Source organism: Jaculus jaculus, chromosome 7 (assembly GCF_020740685.1).
Source record: "Jaculus jaculus isolate mJacJac1 chromosome 7, mJacJac1.mat.Y.cur, whole genome shotgun sequence".
NCBI classification, from domain to species: Eukaryota; Metazoa; Chordata; class Mammalia; order Rodentia; family Dipodidae; genus Jaculus; species Jaculus jaculus.
In genome coordinates this window covers 39,940,027-39,960,010 of record NC_059108.1, presented here as the reverse complement: position 1 = coordinate 39,960,010, position 19,984 = coordinate 39,940,027, and the positions used below count along the sequence as shown (strand labels likewise).

At 41.9% G+C, this 19,984-nt stretch overlaps 1 protein-coding gene across 3 annotated transcripts in view; it reads right to left on the bottom strand.

The window, feature by feature from the left end:
* Positions 1 to 19,984, bottom strand: part of Pdss2 (decaprenyl diphosphate synthase subunit 2) — a 322,043-nt gene that overhangs the window by 47,889 nt on the left and 254,170 nt on the right. The gene's annotated exons all lie outside the window — the stretch shown is intronic.

The following is a 19,984-nucleotide window of genomic DNA, read 5'->3' as shown; positions in this document are numbered from 1 at the left end:
TTTAGTTTCCATGATTCTGTATATGCACTACAGATTTTCTTGTTATTGATTTGCAGTTTAATCCCATTGTGAAGAGTACAAGGAATTATTTCAATTTTCCTGTATTTGTTAAGATTTGCTTTGTATCCTAATATATGGTCTGTTTTATAGAATGTTCCTTGTGCTGCTGAAAAGAATGTGTATTCTGCAGTATTTGGATGAAATGTTGTGTAGATATCTGTTAGGTCCATTTTTTCTTTGACCTCATTTAATCCAGATACCTCTCTATTCTGTTCCCCCCCCCCCATGACCTGTCAATTGGTGACAGTGGGGTGTTGAAGTCACCTACTATAACTGTGTTTGGTGTTATCTGTAACCTTAGTTCTAATAGTGTTTTCTTGACGACATTGGGAGCCCCCATGTTAGGTGCATATATGTTTAAGATTGTACTGTCCTCCTGTTGGAGTGTTCCATTAATCAGTATAAAGTGACCTTACTTATCTTTCCTAAGTAAATGTTGGTCTGAAGTGTACCCTGTCAGATATTAGGACAGTGACACCTGCTTGTTTTCTAGGCTCATTTGCTTGAAATACCATTTTCCAACCTTTCATCCTAAGATAGTGTCCATCTTTTGTGGAGAGGTGAGCTTCTTGGAGGCAATAAATTGAAGGATCCTGCTTTTTAACCCAGTCTACAAACCTGTATCTTTTGGTTGGGGCATTGAGGCCATTGATATTAAGAGTCATTAATGAAAAGTGTGTATTTATTTTTTGCCTTATTTCTTGTTTTGTAGTTCTTCTGGTTTTACCTTTGCTCTCTTGTATTAACTAGTATTTGAGTATGGCTTGTTTTTTTTCAGGCTCCTTATGTGTGTGCTTTCTTTCCTTTCAGCATGGAGGATCTTTTCAAGTTATTTATTTTTTTATTTTGGCTTTTTGAGGTAAAGTCTCGCTGTGGCTCAGGCTGACCTGGAATTCACTATGTAGTCTCAGGGTGGCCTTGAACTCAGACATCCTTCTACCTCTGCCTCCTGAGTGCTGGGATTAAAGGCATGTGCCACCATATCTTTCAATTATTTTCTGTAGCAGTTGTTTGGTCTTCATATATTCTTTAGCCTGCTTTTGTTGTGGGATGTCCTTATTTCTCCATCTATTTGAATGGATAGCTTTGCAGGATAAAGTAATCTTGGTTGACAGTTGTTATCTTTCAGAGCTTGGAATACATCAAGTCCTTCTGGCTTTTAGTTTGTGTTGAATAATCTGCTATTATCCTGATGGGCTTGCCTTTGTATATGAGTTGATTTTTCTCTCAAACTGCTTTCAACATATTTTCTTTGGTTTGTGTGTTTTGTAATTTAATTATGACAGTGAGAGGTTCTTTCCTGGTTTTGTCTAGCATTCTATAGGCTTCCTGTATCTGTACTGGCATCATTTTTCCTACTTGGGGGAAGTTTCCTTCTATGATTTTGTTGAAAATAACTGCTATGCATTTGAAGTGAATTTCTTCTCCTTCTACTATGCTCTGAATTCTTATATTTGATCTCTTCATAGTGTCCCAAATGTCTTGAAATTCCCATTCATGCTTTCCTATTAGTTTGTCCTTCTCTTTGTTGGACTGCATTAGATCTGTCATCTGGTCTGCTAGTTTAGAGATTCTGTCCTCTCCTTCATCCATTCTACTGGTGAGACTTTCTACAGAGTTTTCTATTTGACTTATGTTTTTCATTTCTAGTACTACTGATTGGTATTTTTTCATTATTTCTATTTCCTTATTCATGATTTGTATTGACCTACTTATTTCACTAAGTTGGTTTTCTGTGTTCTTTTGGGATTCCTTGAGGAGCTGGTTTTCTTCTTTGATTACTCTGATTTCTTTGAACACAGACATAATCACTTTTTTGAAATCTTTGTCACACATTTCATCTAAAGCAGTCTCACTAGAGGTCATTTCTTTTTTTTTTTTTTTTTTTGGTTTTTCGAGGTAGGGTCTCACTCTAGTCCAGGCTGACCTGGAATTAACTCTGTCATCTCAGGGTGGCCTTGAACTCATGGCAATCCTCCTACCTCTGCCTCCTGAGTGCTGGGATTAAAGGTGTGCGCCACCATGCCCAGCTACTAGAGGTCATTTCTGATGGATTTATAATTTTTTGGTAGGATTATACTGTCTTAATTTTTTTGTGTTTTCTATATTATAATATAGAGATTTCTGCATCTTGCATTTTCTAATTGTCTGCAGTCTTCTTAGCTATGTAAATCCAACTTTATATATCTTCAGTGTAGAAGTTTAAGGCACCAGGTGTAGCTTTTATACTCCAAGAGAAACAGCAGAGGTAACCTTAGGTGTTGGGTTTGCCTGCTATTCAGGTATTGTACTAGACTGGATGAAGCAAATTACTAGCAAATTCTAAAACTCAACTGAGCAATATAGACATTCAATCAAAAGCAGCACAGAGTACCTATACAATTGTGGGGATTAAACCAAACAGGTAATCTAGTAAAGCCAAAGTCCCTAAGGGTGTGTATTGCCCTACACCCTTAATCCTGTCAACTAGGAGGTTGAGATTTCTAGTCTGAAATGGGTTCCAAGTCAGCCTGGGGCTAGTCAGTCCCTGCCCCTCAACAGTGACTTAAGGAAAAGACAAAGGCCCTATAAGTCAGAAACATTAAAGGCAACAATAGTCAACACCAAAATACAGCTTATTTGAGAAGGTTAAAGCCATCTGAGATTATATCATTCAAATTTAATGCATAAACTTTCCAGACATGAAAAGAGACACTAGCACTTTTAGTGCAAACCTATGCATCTGGCTTTGTATAAGTAGGCCTGTTAACCTTTAGGGATGACTTCCAATCTCACCAATGCTGAGTGCCCACCTTGATCTATCTCAGTGCCAGATGGCTGGGGGGTGAATGAGATCTCTGGACAGTCACAAGCCTGACAGTTGGGGGATGGGAGACTTTGCAGGGTACCTGGAGTTGTACTAGAGCTGCTTAGCTGGTCTCTGCTGGCTTCCCCTTCATGTTTCTTGATTTTATGAGGAGGCTGATGTGAGTGGAAAATCCCCTCACTTTGGTTCTGCTCCTGCTGCTCTGTGTTGCTGGCCAGGAGGGCTCGCCTTGGCAGGATTCTGGCTGGTTTCTTCCTTTCTAGAAGATCTTGGTCTCTCCTGCTTTTCTGCTGTGGTTGGTAATAATTTATAAACCTTCACTTTCAGAGAAGAGTGTATTTTGCCATGTTTCTGTTTATTTCCCTCCCTAGGCTGCTTTGGTGTGGCTAGTGTGCCACCATCTTACCTGGAAGTCCAAATGCACATTGTTATGTAGCTTTATTCTTAGCTGTTTTCATTTGGTATAATGTTAGTAAGGTTCATCCATGTTGTATCATGAACTCATTCGCTCCCCCCTCCATGCCCCTTTTTTATGAGAAAGACAGAGAGAGAGAGAAATAATTGGCACACCAAAGCCTTTCGCCACTGTAATCCAACTTGACATGTTTGCCACCTTGTGTGCATGTGTCACATTGTGTGTCTGGCTTACATGGGTTCTGGGGAGTTGAACTTGGGTCTTTAGGCTTCGTAGGCAAGTACCTTAACTGCTAAGCCATCTCTCCAGCCTCTCCCTGCCCCCTTTTGAGACAAAGTTTCATGTATCCAGGCTTCCAACTTGCTACGTAGCCAAAGATGACTCTAAACACCTGGTCCTCCTGTCTCCCCTTCCCAAGTGCTGGGATTACCGGTATGTACCAATGCGCCTGGTTTATGGTGCTGTGTTTTAAACCCAAGGCTTCATGCATGCAAAGCAAGCACTCTACCAGCTGAGTCACATTCCTAGCTCTTACTTCATTCCTTTTTATGGCTGAATAGTAGTCCATCTTATGGACATACCACATTTTCTTCATGTACTAATCAGTTGATGGATGCCAGGTCATTTATTTCTTTATTTATGTGTGTGTGTATTACATGTAGATATGTTCAGGTATGTGGGCCATGCTGTGGGTGTAGAGGTCAGAGGAAAACTTTCTGAGATCAGTTGTTATCTTCCAACTTATTTATGAAAGGGTCTCAGCTGGGCATGATGGCACATGCCTTTAATCCCAGCACTTGAGAGGCAGGGGTAGGAGGATCGCCATGAGTTCAAGGCCACCCTGAGACTACATAGTGAATTCCAGGTCAGCCTGGGCTAGAGTGAGACCCTACCTCAAAAAAAAAAAAAAAAAAAAAAAAAAAAAAACGAAAGAAAGAAAGAAAGAAAGAAAGAAAGAAAGAAAGAAAGAAAGAAAGGGTCTCTTGTGGGCTGGAGGGATGACTTAGTGGTTAAGGTGTTTGCCTGTAAAGCCAAAGGATCTTGGTTTGATTCCCCAGGACCCAAATTATCCAGATGCACAAGGGACACACATATCTGGAGTTAGTCTGCAGTGGCTAGAGGCCCTGATGCACCCATTCTCTCTCTCCCCCTCTTTCCCTGTCAGATAAATAAATAATAAATTATATATATATATTTTAAAAAGAAAAGGTCTCTTGTGGGGCGTGGTGGTATACATCCTTAATCCCAGCAATTGGGAGTCTGAGGTAGGAGGTGTGCCATGAGTTTGAGGACAGCCTGGGCTACAAAGTGGGTTCCAGATCAGCCTGGGCTAGAGTGAACCCTACCTCAAAAGGATAAAAAGGGCTGGAGAGATGGCTTAGTGGTTAAGCACTTGCCTATGAAGCCTAAGGAGCCCAGTTCAAGGCTCAATTCTTCAGGGCCCATGTAAGCTAGATGCACAAGGTGGCACATGCATCTGGAGCTTGTTTGCAGTGGCTGGAGGCCCTGGAGTGCCCATTTTCTATCTATCTGCCTCTGTCTGTCACTCTCAAACGAATAAATAAAAATAAACAAACAAACAAATAAAGGACCAAAAAAGGAGGCTGGAGTGGCTCGGCAGTTAATGCACTTCTCTGCAAAGCCTAAGGACCCTGGTTCAGTTCTCTGGTAACCACATAAAGCCCGATGTACAAAGTAGTGCATGGATCTGGAGTTGGTTTGGAGTGGCTAGAGGTCCTGGCATGCCTAGTCTCATTCTCTCTGCTTGCAAATAAATAAATAAAAATAAATAAATTAAAAAGAAAACAAAGATCCAGGTGTGGTATTGCATGCCTTTAATCTTAGCACTCAGGAAGGTAGGAGGATCACAGTGAGTTTAAGGCCACTTTGAGGCTACATAGTGAACTCTGGGTCAGCCTGGGCTACAGTGAAATCCTACTTCAAAAAAAAAATTAAATTAAAAAAACCACAAACCAAACAAAACAAAAACACAAAAGAAAATGAGATAAAGGGTCTTTTATTCTCATTGCTGCAATTGCCAGGCTAGGTGGTCCCTGAGTAATTCCCCTGTCTCTACCTCTCTCTTCATGTTTGTAAGCATGCTAGGATTATAGAGAGCCAGCACAGCTTCTGGCTTTTAAGTGAGGTGTGGAGATCTGAATTCAGGTACTAAACTGCATAACAAATGCTATCCACTGACCTATTTCGCTAGCCCTATGTTTGCCTTAAGTATTGTAAATACTGTTATATATGTTTTTGTTTGATCCAAAGTCATGTAAATACCATCATGACTTGTTATTTCGGAGCATTTCTGCATCTGGTCCCATGTTTTCCACATGCCATCCATACTAAGTACTTGTTTTGTCATTTTTTTTTCTCTCAGACAGGTTCTTGCTATGTGGCCTGGTGGTTACTATGTACTCCAGGCTGGCCTTGAACTGAATCCTTCTGCCTCCCAGGTGCTGAAATCACAGTGGTATGCAGTATACCTAGCGCAATGTTTTTCTTTAACTATACTACCTATAAGCTCAACTATATCATCTTTTCACAGCTTTCTTTGCTTAGGAAGGTCCCATTTCCATCTTTGTTAACAGTACTTCTTACTTTCTTTCTTTTTTTTTTTTTTAGTACTTCTTATTTTCGAGGTAGGGTCTCACTCTAGCTCAGGCTAACCTGGAACTCCCTCTGTAGCTCTAGGCTGGCCTCGAACTGATGCCAATCCTCCTTACTCTGCCTCCTGAGTACTGGGATTAAAGGCGTGTGCTGCCGGGCGTGGTGGCGCATGCCTTTAATCCCAGCACTCGGGAGGCAGAGGTAGGAGGACCACCATGAGTTCGAGGCCACCCTGAGACTCCATAGTGAATTCCAGGTCAGCCTGGGCTAGAGTGAGACCCTACCTCGAAAAACCAAAAAAAAAAAAAAAAAAAAAAAAAAAAAAGGCGTGTGCCACCACACCTAGCATAGACTTTCTTCTTCAAGAGTTATTTCACATGTCAGTATTTCAGGAACTCTGTCTTGAGTTTTCCAACTGAATATATTTTTTTCTCTGAGCTCCCTAGTTGCATTATTACAGTATCCTCATACTGGCACATTTCTCTTTTCACCTCTCACTTCATTAAGCCACAGAGAGACTTCAAGTAATTTGTTGCTGTATGTTCTATGGTCAAGCACTTGGTTCTTTAAGTGCAATTGTTATATATATACACATATGTTCATATACAACACACTTGTACTTGTTTCCAGACAGGGTCTTGTTCTGTAGCCTAAGCTGGCTTTCTAACTCACAATTCCCCTGCCTCTAACTCCTGAGTGATACAATCATCTTGTCTGTTTTGTTTTTGGCGACAGGGTCTCATATGTCCCAGACTGGCCTGAAACGCTATAACCCAGGGTGTTGCAGTCAGGTTCGTACTACTGGCAGAAATCACCCAACCAAGAGCAGCTTGTGGGAAAAAGGGCTTATTGTGGCCTACAGACTTGAGGGGAAGCTCCACGACAGCAGGGGGAAATGATGGCATGAGCAGAGAGTGGATATTACCCCTGGGCAACATCAGGAACAGGAGAATGTACCAAACACTGGCACAGGGAAACTGGCTATAACACCTATAAGCCTGTCCCCAATAATACACTCCCTCTAGGAGGCTTTAATTTCCAACTGGGAAGACTAGCATTCAGAACCCCTAAGTTTATGGGGGACACCTGAATCAAACCACCACAGAAGGTGACCCTGGATCTGATCATCCTGCCCCCATGCTACGTACTGTACCCAGCCTGGTTTATGCAATGCTGAAGCTTGAACCCAGGGCCTTATGCATGTTAGGCCATTACTTTACCAACTGACCCAATCCTATCCGTTACTGAAACGACCCAAGAAAATTTTTTTTTTTTTTTTTTCCGAGGTAGGGTCTCACTCTAGCCCCAGCTGACCTGGAATTCACTATGGAGTCTCAGGGTGGCCTTGAATTCATGGTGATCCTCCTACCTCGGCCTCCTGAATGCTGGGATTAAAGGCATGCACCACCACGCCCAGCTAAGAAATCTTTTTGTAAAGAAGTTTTATTGCCGGTCATGGTGGCATATGCCTTTAATCCCAGCACTCAGGAGGCCGAGGTAGGAGGATCGCTGTGAGTTCAAGGCCACCCGGAGATTACATAGTGAATTCCAGGTCAACTTGGACTAGAGAGAGACCCTACCTGGAAAAAAAAAAATTATTTATTTGCAAGCACAGAAATAAAAGAGAGAGAAAGAGTGAAAGAGAGAATGTGTGTGTGTGTGTGTGTATGGGTACACCAGGGCCTCTAGCCATTGCAAACAAACTACAGACACATGGGCCACTTTGTGCATCTAGCTTACTTGGGTACTGGGGAATTGAACCCAGGTAGTTAGGCTTTGTAGGCAAGCATCTTAACCTTCTAAGAAATCTTTTAATTTAGAAGATATCTAGAGGGCTAGGGAGATGGCTCAGTGATTAAAGGCTCTTGCTTGCAAAGCCTGACAGCCCAGTTTGGATTCCTGAGCATCCACATAAGGCCAGATGCATAAAGTGGCACACATGTTTGGAGTTCTTTGTAGCAGCAGGTGACCTTCTTCTTTTTTTTTTTTTTTTTTTGGTTTTTCGAGTTAGGGTCTCACTCTGGCTCAGGCTGACCTGGAATTCACTATGTAGTCTCAGGGTGGCCTTGAACTCTCAGCGATCCTCCTACCTCTGCCTCCCGAGTGCTGGGATTAAAGGCGTGCGCCACCACGCCCGGCTAACCTTCTTAAATAAATAACTAAAATTTTTTTCTTTTTAAATTTTTATTAACATTTTCCATGATTATAAAATATATCCCATGGTAATTCCCTCCCTCCCCACCCCCACACTTTCCCATTTGAAATTCCATTCTCCATCATATTACCTCCCCATTACAATCATTGTAATTACATATATACAATATCAACCTATTAAGTATCCTCCTCCCTTCCTTTCTCTACCCTTTATGTCTCCTTTTTACTTTACTGGCCTCTGCTACTAAGTATTTTCATTCTCACGCAGAAGCCCAGTCATCTGTAGCTAGGATCCACATATGAGAGAGAACATGTGGAGCTTGGCTTTCTGGGCCTGGGTTACCTCACTTAGTATAATACTTTCCAGGTCCATCCATTTTTCTGCAAATTTCATAACTTCATTTTTCTTTACCGCTGAGTAAACTCCATTGTATAAATGTGCCACATCTTCATTATCCACTCATGAGTTGAGGGACATCTAGGCTGGTTCCATTTCTCAGCTATTATAAATTGAGCAGCAATAAACATGGTTGAGCACGTACTTCTAAGATAACTAAATTTTTAAAGAAGGTATCCAGAGTCAATTCTTGTTCTGTGGTCACCCAAACAGCTCTTGCAGGGCTGGCGAGAGTGTTCAGTGGTTAAAGGTGCTTGTTTGCAAAGCCCGCCAGCCCCTGTTTGATTAACCCAATACAAACATAAAGCCAGATGTACCAAGTGGCACATGTATCTGGAATTCTTTTGCAGTGGCAAGAGGCCCTGGGGTGCTTGTGCTTCCCCTCTCTCTTCCTCTCACAAATAATAAAACATTAAAAAATATAGTTCTTTAAAATGTGCATAACATATGCCTTCTAGTGGCTGGAGAGATCAGTCATCAGTTAAGGTACTTGCCTGCAAAGCTTAACAACCTGGGTTTGATTCACCAGTACCCTACAATAGTTTTAGTTTTTCGAGGTAGGGTTTTGCTGTAGCCTAGGCTGACCTGGAATTCACTTGGTAGTCTCAGGGTGGCCTTGAACTCACAGTGATCCTCTTACCTCTGCCTCCTGAGCATTGGGATTAAAGATGTGCACCACCACGCCGGCTACCTGGCATTTTTATTTAAGTTCTGTGGATCCCACTCAGGCCCTCATGCTTCACTAACTGAGCTGTCTCCCCAGCCACAGTGTGTTAAATAACTAGGAGAACTGCACATAGAGCAGTAATGAGGAGGCTAATGACGCATTCTCTTTTGCTTCAGAATCTGCAGGTATTATTTTTGTGCACATTAGCCTTGTCTCGCAGTCTCTCTCTCACTTCCCAAGGAAGCAGCATCAGCAGGATATTAAGGGTCAAGAGAGTTAAAACTTAGCACTGGGGCTGTGTTGTATACTTATGAACTTTGTGGTCGGTTCTGACAGTGTCAGATATGCTGCAAGCCTAAGTGACATTTCAGTACTTTCAGGAATAGCCAAGAAAATATCGTAATTCTTACTTCTTTAGGTGACTTATATGGCAGCAGAAAACTAGTAGGATCATTAAAACTAAAGCTTGTTGGCCTGCAATAGCCCCTGGACTCCCTGACAGAGTCACAGCTCTGAGATTCTCTGAAGGATACTTTTCTTTTATTAGGAATCAAAATGAAAACTGAGTAATGACTTCACCTCCCCGGGGTGAATCACTCATTCACTAACAGTATTTTTACCTGATCATTATTTTTCAGCAGCTACAAATTTAAATTTAAAATTAAGGTAGTGAGGGGATCTGTTGAATTTACTACAGAGACAACACTCAACAAATACTTAGTTGTTTTGGAGTCCAGCCCTGTGCTCTTACCTGCCTCTTGTGTGTGTACGTGTGTACGCACACATATCTGCACACTCATGCACTCCTGGCTACTGATGTGATGGCAGGTATTTAATTAGGTTATCTGAGGTGGGGAAAGAGGACTTTGGAAAAGAGGGAGGGCCAAGGTGCTGGACTTCAGCTTCATAATGATGTTGACTAGGTATTAAAAAAAAATGGGATCTTTTGTTGGAGAGATGGCTTAGTGATTAAGGCATATGCCTGCGAAGCCTAAGGACCCAGGTTCAATTCTCCAGGTCCCATGTAGTCCAGATGCACAAGGGGGTGCATGTGCCTGGAGTTCATGGAGTGCCCATTCTCTCTATCTGCCTTTCTCTCTCTCTCTCTCTCTCTCAAATAAATAACTAAGTAAATGATATATATAGAATGGGATCTCATCTCCTCATCCAGCCAGTAATTCTGATTCTTTCCCGGAGGAAATCAAAAGAGTAGGTGGGACACAAACGTTCCTAGGCACAGCAAGAAGTATGTGGTAAGATATCACTGGTGACTTAGCATCAGGAGCAAGACAGATTTGTTTTCTCTCTACTCCCCCACTCTTTTCTGACAATGTCTCCTGCAGTTAAGTAGTTGATGCTGGCATGGCTCTTCTCATCCTCCTGCCCCTAGTTCCCAAATGCTGCAATCACAGCGATGAGCCACCATACCCAGGAGAATTTTCTATTTCTTGGTGTCAAAATTTGCATAAGGGCTGGAGAGATGGCTCAGCAGTTAAGGTATGTGCCTGCACACCCTAATGACACAGATTTGATTCCCTGATACCCACATAAAGCCAGGTACACAAAGTGGTGCATGCATCTGGAGTTCATTTGCAGCGGCTGGAGGCCCTGTGCACTAATTCTCTCTGCCTGTCTCTCTTCTCTCTATGCTTGTAAATGCATAAATATATAAAAATATATATAAACTTGGAGGGTCTCACTCTAGCTCAGGCTGACCTGGAATTCACTGTGCAGTCTCAGGGTGGCCTCAAACTCATGGTGATCCTCCTACCTCAGCCTCCCCAGTTGTGCTGGAATTAAAGGCATGCATCACCATGCCCGGCTCATTTTATAGAAAATAATGAAGGCTATGAGAGAATATGATTGAGGTTACACAGATGTTGACAGAGGATAAATCAGAAACTAGCTCTTTTAACTCCTGGCTCTTTCTCCATAGCCTACTTTTGCTTATGACAACTTGATTCTTTCTTTCTTTCTTTCTTTCGTTCGTTCGTTCGTTCGTTCGTTCGTTCTTTCTTTCTTTCTTTCTTTCTTTCTTTTTTTTTTTTGGTTTATCAAAGTAGGGGTTCACTCTAGCCCAGGCTGACCTGGAATTCACTATGTAGTCTCAGGGTGGCCTTGAACTTATAGCGCCTTCTACCTCTGCCTCCCGAGTGTTGGGATTAAAGGTGTGCACCACCGTGCCCAGCCAACTTGACTCTTTCTATCTAAGAAAATAGTCCAGCCGTCAAGAAGCCCACATACTGTGTATACTTTTGGACAAACAGTAATTAGATGACTCCTCCGAGAACCTGTGCCAGGTACTATGAGTAATTCAAAAGTAAATATGCTATTATCCTTCAGGATCTTATGGTCAAATTCAAAACTGAGGGAGGGAAGGATCATGAAAAGATTCGGGATCACATAAAAAAAATCAGAAAATGCCGGGCATGGTGGCGCATGCCTTTAATTCCAGCACTCGGGAGGCAGAGGTAGGAGGATTGCCATGAGTTCGAGGCCACCCTGAGACTCCATAGTGGATTTCAGGTCAGCCTGGGCTAGAGTGAGACTCTACCTCGAAAAAAACCAAAAACAAAACAACAACAACAAAATAATCAGAAAGTAATTAATTCCTGGATTAACAAGCAACCTCTTGAGATTCAGAATGGATATGTCCCTTTCAAATGCTATGCAAGCTGTGTTCCCTGTCTATGACTCTGAGGCATTCGTGGAACAAGATCAATATCTTACTGAGATTCATAGAACATGTGTAAATGTTGTCCCCAGGCAGAACATAAGTGGATTTCTTATTTGCTTGGAATAAATTCATCTTCCTTTTATCAGGGATCTCTTCCTTCACCACTCCACAGGAAAAGATAGTGGGTGGACAGCAAATCCCCAGCATTTTCTGAATAGGAGGACTTGGACTTGGAAATGACTAAAGAGGACCTAGAGGTACAGGTGGGAAACTCCGCTCACAACACCACCTCAGTGTTTCCTGACTCTGTACCAGCTCTATTTGATCTGAGTAGTGCTCACCTGCTACAGGATTTTTCAAAGGGTATCTCTTTAAATCTAGAAGTTCATTTGGTGATAATGACTTAGAATATCGGACCAGCTGTTTAGGAAATCCTGGACCATTCTTGCATACATTTATAACTCTGTGTTTCCAAGAAACCTGAGAGTTAAGATGTACCTTTTCCTTAAAGTTCACCTATCACCAAGGGGGAGCTGCTAGCTTTCATTTAGCATAACAGTGTACACCTGGAGTCAAAACGCAACTCTGCATTATATTCTGACGCGCTGGGTAGTTAGTTACTAGCACCACCTATGTGTGTGTATTGTTCAGCTCTCCACACAAACACACCCACTAATAGAACACCCAGGAGTTGTGCAATATTTCATTTTAGCATGTTTTTTCCAATTTTTCCTTTCCTTTCCTTTCCCTCCCTTCCTTCCTTCTTTTTCCTTCTCTCCTCCAAGGTAGGGTCTCACTCTAGCCCAGGCTAACCTGGAATTTACTATGTAATCTCAGGGTGGCCTCAAACTCAGGGTGAGTCTCCTACCTCTGCCTCCCAAGTGCTGGGATCAAAGGCATTCATCACCATGTCAAGCTCTCAAATCTTTCAATGGGCCAGTTTTCATTTTCTTACTTTTAAGATTATTTTTGTAAATTTTTTTTATTTTTTTATTTTTATTAACATTTTCCATGATTATAAAATATATCCCATGGTAATTCCCTCCCTTCCCACCCCCACACTTTATTTTTGTAAAATTTTGACATGTAAGTTTTGTCTTAAATATGTGATAGATTTCTTCAACTGATTCCTAGAAGTATAATTATATATATTAAAAAATTTTAATTTATTTACTTGCAAACATGTATGCCATTTAGTGCATCTGGGGAATTGAACATGGGCTGCCAGGCTTTGCAAGCATGTTAATCCACTGAGTCATCTCTTCCTGAAACCAACCAACTAACTATGTATCTATCTATCTATCTATCTATCTATCTATCTATCTATCTATCTATCTATCTATCTATATTATATAAATATATAATGGGATAAAGGCATGTGCTACCATGCCTGGCTCTGAAATTATATTTTTAAACAAAGTTTTAAAATAAAACCAAATAAGATAGTATTTAAAGGTCACGTACTATAAGACTTCTAAGAAAACAATCTAGCACCCTCATCCTGTAGACCTTGATTTCCCATGTCTTTCTCTTCAGCTTTCCTCTATTTACCTTCAGTGTGCTTTATGTCTAATGTTTAAATTTTACACATTATGCATTGATGCTACTTGAAAGAAATGTTAGCTCTCTTACAGGATCAGCCTTTTTTGTACCTTTCCCAGGCAATCAAGACTTTTCTGGTTAATCATTATTCAGACTAGGGCCAGATGGTCATTATGAAGTTTAAACCCTATGTGACCTCAGACTACAGCAAAAACTACAAAGTCTCTTTAATGTCCCCTCTATGTGTACAGGGAGACTATGTGTTTTCCCTGCTCGTCAAGGATCTGTGGGCAATCAGATCCAGGTATTATGGAGACATTACAAAGGTCAGCAAGGTAGTCTAGGTGCACAGAAAGAAAAATGTCATTAATGTCCAGCAGTACAGGGCAAGAAGGCACCAGGCACAGCTATCCATGTGGGCATTCACCCAAACATGGTGGTTATCACGAGGCTAAAAATGGAAGAAGACTGGGGGGAAAAAAATCCTCAAAAAAAAAAAAATATATATATATATATATATTTAAAGGCAGGTTCTCACTCTAGCCCTGGTAGACCTGGAAATCAAAACTCATGGTGAACCTCTTCCCTCGGCCTCCCTATTGCTGGGATAGGGCATGAGGCACTATACCTGACTAGCACAAAATACATACATACATACATACATACATACATACATACATACATACATTCATACCAAAACAGCACCTTTGAATGCAAATGCAAATCTGAACAAAGGAGCACACAAGAGACTTGTGCAGCCACAGGCTACTGCAGTCTTCTAGCAGCTTTTCAAGATGTCTCTGGAATATTTTTCATTTTCATCTCATTTTGGCTCAATGAAACTACTTTTAAAATGTTGATTAAGGGCTGGTGAGATTGCTTAGCAGTTTTAAAGGCACTTACTTGGAAAACTTGACTGCCTGGTTCAACTCTCTTGTACCCACATAAAGCCAGATACACAAAGTGGTGCATGTGTCTGGAGTTCATTTGCAGTGGCATTAGGCCCTGGTGTGCCCATTCCCTCTCTTTCTCTCCTTGAAAATAAATAAAAAATATTTTTTAAAGCCGGACATGGTGGTATATGCTTTTAATCCCAGCACTCCAGAGTCAGAGGTAGGAGGATCACCGTGAGTTATAGACCATCCTGAGACTACATAGTAAATTCCAGGTTAGCTTGAGCTAAAGTGAGATCCTACCTAGAAAAACAAAAAAAACTGTTTTAAAATTATATTTTATTTATCTTGGGGGGGAGGGAAAGAGGCAGAGAAAGAGAGAGAATGAGTGTGCCAGGGCCTCCAGCCACTGCAAACGAATTCCAGATACATGTGCTACCTTGTGCATCTGGCTTTATGTGGGTATTGGGGAACTGAACCTGGGTCCTTTGGCTTCTAGCCAGACATTTTATTTGTTTATTTACTTATTTGATTTTGAGACAGAGAGGAAAAAATAAAGAGAGAGAGAGACAGAGAGAGAGAGAGAGAAAATGTGCATGACAAGGCCCTAGCCACTACAAATGAACTCCAGAAGCATGTGCCACCATATGATGTAGGTTCTGGGGAGTCGAACCTGGGTCCTTGGGCTTTGCAGGCAAGTGCCTTAACCACTATGGCATCTCTCCTGTCCTTCCTACCTATCTATCTATTTATCTGGAGAGAGGTGGGAAGAGAATGGGTGCACCAGGGCTTCTAGCCACTGTAAACAAACTCCAGATGCATGTGCCACTTTGTGCATCTGGCTTACATGGGTATTGGGGAGTCAAACCTCAGTCCTTAGGCTTCACAGGCATGTACCTTAATTACTAAGACATCTTTCCAGCCCAGACAGGGATTAAAAATTTTTTTTAAATGTTTATTTAAGAGAGAGACAGGCAGATAGACAAAGAATGGGCACAGCAGGGCCTCCAGCCATTGCAAACAAACTCTAGATACATGTTCCACCTTGTGCATTCAGATTATGTGGGTCCTGGGGAATCGAACCTGGGACCTTAACCTTTGGCTTCCCAGGCTAGCTCCTTAACTGCTAAGCCATACCTCTAGCCTTCCAGGTAGGGATTTTTGATTAAGGTTAAGCTTCCTTCTTAAGTTTCCATCAGCCTGCTGGAAGAGGTGTCTTAAGCAAATCTTAAATTCAGACCTAAAGTGTGTTCAGAACAGTTTGGAGGTCTGGCTGTTTGTACTAGGGATTGAACCTTATGTTCAATATACTGAGCCTTATGTATGCTGGGTAGACTACCTAACAATGAGCTACATTCTCAGCCCCTTTCCCTTGACTTGATGGAATCTATCACCTGCTCTCTGATACAAAGTTACATGGATGGGGTCTCACTCTAGAACAGGTTGACCTGGAAGTCTGCAGCCCAGGCTGGCCTCAAACTGTGATCCTGCTTGCTCAGCCTCCTGAATGCTTGGGTTAAAGGCATTAACCTCACCATACCTGGTAGAGATTAAGTTCATTTTTGAGACCTTGCAGACCTTTTAAAAATTGTCTTTACCATGGGAAAGAATATATGCCTGATACTGAAAACCTATAACAGGAGAAGTCATGAGCCCTACAGGTGTAATGCCTGCTGGTGTCTGGCTAAATGTATATATTATGCTACCAAACCACCCAGTAAGCATTTCTCTTAATGTTCATACCCATAATTAATGTTACTCTCACTTTTGATAGAGAAGCTTCTCTTTTCAGACGGCAGTGACCTTAGGATGACTCAGAAGGTACTGGGAAGAAGTGACAGAGGAGTGTTCAGCACTGAAACATCTCACCTTCCAAGGCTCAGTGTCCATTGCGGAAGAGGGGGAGGAAAGAATATAAGAGCCAAAAGAAGGGTAGAACTCCTTACAATGCATTCTTCCAGACACAAAATAGCCTGGATATCCATGATCTCATAGTGCCTGACACTACATACACAAGACCATTGTAACAGGAGGAAAAGATGATGACATCAAAATAAAAGAGCAACTGATTGAGAGGGGTAAGAGATATAATGGAGAGTGGAGTTGTGAAGGGGGGAGGGAGGGAATTATCATGGTTTGTTCTCTATAATTATGGAAGTTGTCATTAAACAATAAAATAAAAATTGCCTTTATTTCTTAATTTGATGACCTTATAGTGCTATAAATTCATAAATGAAAATAATTTCCTTCCTAAATTTTGAAGATATTACCTACTGTTTTGAAGCTTTGGTGCCACTATGGAGATGCCATCCTGAGTACATGAGTCTTTTTCCTTCCTAGAGATATTAGGGTCTTTTCTTTTTATATTACGGTCTTTTCTTTACCCTACTGTTTCTGTGAGAATTTGATTTGGTGTTTTTTTTTTTTTTGTGCTAGGAATTGAACTTAGGCCTATACATATTGAACATGTACTCTATACTGAGCTAGACTTTCAGTCCAATGTACATCTTTCAAAATTAGGTCACCCTTTTCTCTCTCTCCTCCTCCCTCCCTCTTTACTTCCCTTTCATCCTTCCCCTTTCTTCTTCTTCTCCCCCCTCTTCCTATGAGACAGGGTCTTCTTACTGTAACCCAGGATGGCTTGGAACTCTGTAGCTTGGGCTAGCTTTGAACTCATGGCAATCCTCCTGCCTCAGCATTCTGAGTGCTGGGATTATAGACATATACCACCATATCCAGCTAAGATTTCCTCATTGAATTCATTTATTTATTTGCTTGTTTGTAAGCAGAGAGAAAGAGAATGGGCATGTCAGGGCCTCTTGCCATTCCAAAAAACTCCAGATACATGTGCCACTTTGTGCATCTGGCTTCACGTGTGCACTGGGGAATTGAACCTCAGCTGACAGGCTTTGCAAGGAAGTACATTTAACAGCTGAGCCTTCTCCACAGCTCAATGTTTTAAAAATTTAATTTATTTTTATTTATTTATTTGAGAGAGAGAGAGAGAGAGAGAGAGAGAGAGAGAGAGAGAAAGAGAAGAGAGAAAATGGGCATGCCAGGGCTTCCCACCATTGCAAACAAACTCCAGATGCATGCACCACTTTGTGTATCTGGCTTATGTGGGTCCTGGGGAATTGAACTGAAGTCCTTTGGTTTTGCAGATAAGCACCTTAACTGCTAAGCTATCTCTCTAGCCCCCAAAATTTTAAATTTTGAGACAGGGTCTTACTATGTAGCCTCGGCTGGCCTTGAACTCATAATCCTCCTGACTCAGCCTCATAAGTAGTGGGATTATATGTATGGGCCTCCATGCCCAGTTATTTATTTATTTTTAATTGAAAAATTTATTTATCTATGAGAGAGAGAGAGGGTGAGGGGAAGCAGAGAATGGACACTCTAGGGCATCTAGCCACTGAAAAGGAACTTCAGATACATGCGCCACCATTTGCATCTGGCTACATGGGTTCTGGGGAATCAAACCTGGGTCCTTAAACTTCATAGGTAAGCATCTTTTTTTTTGTTGTTAATTTTTATTTATTTATTTGAGAGTGACACAGAGAGAAAGAGGCAGATAGAGAGAGAGAGTGAATGAGAATGGGCACGCCAGGGCTTCCAGCCACTGCAAATGAACTCCAGATATGTGCGGCCCCTTGTGCATCAGGGTCCTGGAGAATCAAGCCTCGAACCAGGGTCCTTAGGCTTCACAGGCAAGCACTTAACCACTAAGCCATCTCTCCAGCCCACAGGTAAGCATCTTAACTGCTAATCCATCTCTCCTGCTCTCCAGCTTCTTATTTGTTTCTCTAAGCTTCTTCTGACTAAAACAAAAGGGGGAGGCCTAGGCATGGCATATGCCTTTAATCCCAGCACTTGGGAGGCAGAAGTAGGAGGATCACAGTGAGACTAAATAGTGAATTCCAGGTCAGCCTGGACTCTAGTAAGACCCCATTTCAACCTTACCCCCACCCCCCAAAAAGTAAAAGCCTCCAATATTTTCACATTTTATAACTCTGATTTCTTGTTTGGGCTGTGCTTGTGCACAAAGCATCTGCTCCTGCTTTGTGGCTTAAGGCTTTGAAACGGACTGTCATGGTGCTCCTGAAAGTGCTGCTCCCCCCGCACTGGCTATTTCCTCAGAGTTTCCTTTTTGCTGGTTGGTTTAGCTTTTTTCTTTTCACAGTGGAGTATTTCCTCAGTGTTCTGTGGTCCTCTGATACCTGGTCTGCTTCAGAGTGAGGCAGCTGGAGAGTCTGTGCACATGGTACGCTGAGCCCTGTCCATTGGTAGGCCTCCTTGGAAATACTTACTTACTAGTGGATACAACATATGTTTATTGAAGGGACTCTAAGAGCAACTCTGCTGGTCTTTTCTCTGTGTTTGACAGCTTCCTAAGAAAGGACTCCTCCAGATTTTTACCTAGTGTATTTGAGGGCTACTAGCATTTTGAAGAGGGCTAGGAGAAGGTGAAAGCGAGAGACATAGCTGGAAATCTTATGTTTTAGCATACAGATCATCGCTAGGCTAAGATGGCTATCCCTAATTTCCCACCCTCAGCTCTTTCTGGCACCATTCCCCTGTCCATAGCGTCATACTAACTTAGGCAATTGCAACCATAAAGTAAAATAAATTCCACCAGGCTTTTAATTAAAAGACAAGAACTTCTTGCACCAGAATTTCTGAGTTAAGAGAAAATCAAAACATTCCCTTTCACCTGCCATCTCCATGCCCCACGAAAGGCAGAACGGTACTAGTCAAGTCCTTTACAGGAACGACCAATCAAGTCCTTTACCCTCCTGCCTCCCCACTGCTGTTGATAAATCCTCAGAGTGAAGGTTCAGGGTCCAAGTTTGCTTGAAAATAACCCAATGGGCGGACAGACAGATGGAGCTCCTGGAATTGTGCAGCGTAGGCTTGAGTCCGCAAATGGAAACTGCGGTCAGAAAGGGCGGCGCTATTACCATGCCCGATTTTTGAAAGCCTTTAGAAAAAAAAATCCTGCCAATTAATTAGCATTCTCAACAGGCAACAGGCACAGTAGTGTTGTGTGGTAGAATTCTAAAACCTCAGATAAGAAGAAACACAGTATTGCAAGCTCTAACTTTTAGCTTTTTAAAAATACAGATTATAAAAAAAGAATCTTGAGCCTTTAATCCTGGCACTCGGGTTGCAGAGGTAGGAGGATCACTGTGAGTTCAAGGCCACCCTGAGACTACATAGTGAATTCCAGGTCAATCTGGACTAGAGTGAGACCCTACTTCAAAAAAACAAACAAAACAAAACAAAACAATAAAACACTTTTTTGCAAGGTTGGGTCACCCTCTATCCCAGCTGCTCTGGAATTCACAATGTAATCTCAGGGCAGCCTTTAATTGCCAGCAATCCTATGCCTCTACCTCCTGAGTGCTGGAATTAAAGGCATGTGCCACCATGCCTGGCTCAAGAATTTTTTTTAAATAAAATGCAGTTTGACATTCTTTATTTTACCTTTATTTATTTATTTAAAAATTTAAGGTAGGGTCTTGCTCTAGCTCAGGCCGACTTGGAATTCACTACGTAGTCTCAGCGTGGCCTTGAACTCTGCCTCCCAAGTGCTGGGATTAAAGGCATGTGCCACCACACCTGGCTGACAGTCATTATTTTTTACATTATTTAGTTATTTATGAGAGCGAGAAAGAGAAACAGAAACAGAAACAGAAACGGGGGGGGGGAGGGAGGGAGGGAGAGGGAGGAGAGAGAATATGAGAATGGGCATGCCAGGGC